The following is a 2747-nucleotide window of genomic DNA, read 5'->3' on the forward strand; positions in this document are numbered from 1 at the left end:
GGTATCTCTTCTTATCATTCATCAAGTGGATTCTACACAACACAAACATACTGAGGACTTTTCTGTTTCCAAACTAACGTATGATGCAAAAATGAGTTTTGAGAAAGCACAGCTGTTGTCAGTAGTGACCGTTTTAGAACAAATGTGATCGTTTTCAAAATTAAATTGTTGGCTCTCCCCTCTCTTTGACTCTTATTGGTCAAGCCTCTCCCTTTCCTCACTGTGATTGGTCAAGCTCAAAGTTTGTCCAGCCTATTGACCTTTAATCCCGTTCCCCGACTATGGTTCCTTGTATTGTTGTTGTCTTCTTCTCGGCTCAGGGAGAGACAGTTCTCTACTCTTCAATCTCCTCCACTCTCTCACTTCCTGCTCTCTCTACCTCTCCTGTCTGTCTCTCCTCCTCTACCCTCCTCTCCTGTCTGTCTCTTCTCCTCTCTTCCTCTCTCTCCTTCTGTCTCTTCTCTCCTCCTCTACCCTTCTCCTCTCCTGTCTGTCTCTTCTCCTTCCTTACCCTCTCCTGTCTGTCTCTTCTCCTCCTCTGCCCTCTCCTGTCTGTCCTCTTCTCATCCTACCTTACCTCCTTCCTGTGTCTCTCTCCTCCTTACCCCCCCCCAATACCCTGTCTGTCTTCTCTTCTCTCCTCTACCCTCTCGCTGTCTGTCTCTCTCCTTCTCTCCTACCCCTTCTCTGTCTAGTCTCTTCTCACTCCTACTCTACCCCCTCTCCTGGTCTGTCTCTTTCTCCCTCCTTAACCTCCTCTCTCCTGTTGTCTTCTCTCTTCCCCTCCCTCTACCCTTCTCCTCTCTTCTCCTGTCGCCCTTGTCTGTCCTCTTCTCTCCTCTACCCTCCCTCCTGTCTGTCTCTTCTCCTCCCTCTAACTCCCCTCCTTGTTCTCCCTCTCTCCTGTCTGTCTCTTCGCATTCCTCTCTACCTCTCCTGTTGTGTCTCTTCTTCCTCCTCTACCCTCTCCTGTTGCTCTTTCTCCTCCTCTTACCCTTCTCCCTGTCTGTCTCTTCTCCTCCTCTACCCTCCTCGTTCCTGTCTGTCTCTTCTCCTCCTCTACTCCTCTCCTGTCCTGTCTCTTCTCCTGCCTAAACTACCCTCCCTCTCCCTGTGTCTCTTCTCCTCCTTTACCTTCTCTCCTGTTTGTCTCTCTTCTCATCCTCTACCCTCCTCTTCTGTCTCTCTTCTCCTCTACCATCTCCTGTCTGGCTCTCTTTCCTCCTGCTACATCTCCTGTCTCTCTTCTCTCCTCCATACTTACTCCTATCACCCTGTCTGTCTCTTCTCCTCCTCTTACCCTTCCTGTTCTGTCTCTTCTCCTCCCTCTACCCTCTCTCTCCGCTGTCTCTCTTCTCCTCCTCCTCTCTGTCTGTCTTCTTCTACTCCTCTCTCCTGTCTGTCTCTTCTCCTCCTCTTCTCCTGTCTGTCTCTTCCCTCTTTACTCTCTCCTGTCTGTCTCTCTCACCTCTACCCTCCTCTCCTGTCGTGTCTCTTCTGCCTTCCTTACCCTCCTCTATCCTGGTCTGTCTCTTCTCCTCCTCTTACCTCCCTCTGCTCCTGTCTGCTCTTCTCCTGCCTCTATCCTCCTCTCCTGTCTGTCTCTTCTCCTCCTCTACCCTCCCTCTCCTTGTCTGTCTCTGTCTCCACCTCTACCACTCCTCTCCTTGTCTGTCTCTCTCCTCCTTTACTCTCTCCTGTCTGTCTCTTCTCTCTGCGCTTCTACCCTCCCTCTCTGGTCTGTCTCTTCTCCTCCTCTACCTCTCCTGTCTGTCTCTCCTCCTCTCTACCCTCCTCTCCTGTTCTGTTCGCTCTCTCTACCTCTCATCCTTCCCCTACCCTCTCGCTGTCCTGTTCTTCTCCTCCTCTACCTCTCCTCTCCTGTCTGTTTCCTCTCTCTTCCTTCTGTCTCTCCCTCCCTCCTCCTGTCTGTCTCTTCCCTCCTCTACCCCCTCTCCTGTCTGTCTCTCCTCCTCCTCTTCCCCTCCTCTCTCTGTCTGTCTCCTTCTCCTTCCTCTACCCTCCCTCTCCTGTCGTCTCTTCTCCTTCCTCTACCCTCCCTCTCCTGTCTGTCTCTTCTCCCTCTACTCCCCTCTCCTTCTCTGTCTCTTCTCCTCCTCTACCCTCTCCTGTCTGTCTCTTCTCCTCTCCCTCTCCTGTCTGTTCCTTCTCCTCCTCTACCTCTCTTCTCTTCTCTTCTCCTCTCTCTCTCTCACTGTCTGTCTCTTCTCCTCCTCTACCTCCCTCTCCTGTCTGTCTCTTCTCCTCCTCTACCCCCCTCCTGTCTGTCTCCTCTCCTCCTCTACCCTCCCTCTCCTGCTCTGTCTCCTCCTCCTCCTCCTACCCTCTCTGCTGTCTCTTCTCCTCCTCTACCCTCTCCTGTCTGTCCTTCTCCTCCTCTACCCTCCCTCTCCTGTCGTCTCCTTCTCCTCCTCTACCCTGACCTCTCCTGTCTGTCTCTTCTCCTCCTCTACCCTCTCTGTCTGTTCTCTTCTCCTCCCCTCCTGTCTGTCTCTTCTCCTCCCTCTCCTGTCTTGGTCTCTTCTCCTCCCTCTACCCTCCCTTTCCTGTCGGTCTCTTCTCCTCTCTACCCTCCCTCTTCCTGCTGTCTTCTCCGCCCTCTTACTCCTCTGTCTCTCCTATTTGTCTCTTCTCCTTCTACTCTCTCCTGTCTGTCTCTTCTTCTCCTCTCTCCTGTCTGTCTCTTCTTCCTCCTCTATCCTCCCTCTACCTGTCTGCTCTTCTTC

This window comes from Salvelinus sp. IW2-2015, unplaced genomic scaffold, assembly GCF_002910315.2.
Source record: "Salvelinus sp. IW2-2015 unplaced genomic scaffold, ASM291031v2 Un_scaffold1270, whole genome shotgun sequence".
In the NCBI taxonomy this organism is placed as follows: domain Eukaryota; kingdom Metazoa; phylum Chordata; class Actinopteri; order Salmoniformes; family Salmonidae; genus Salvelinus; species Salvelinus sp. IW2-2015.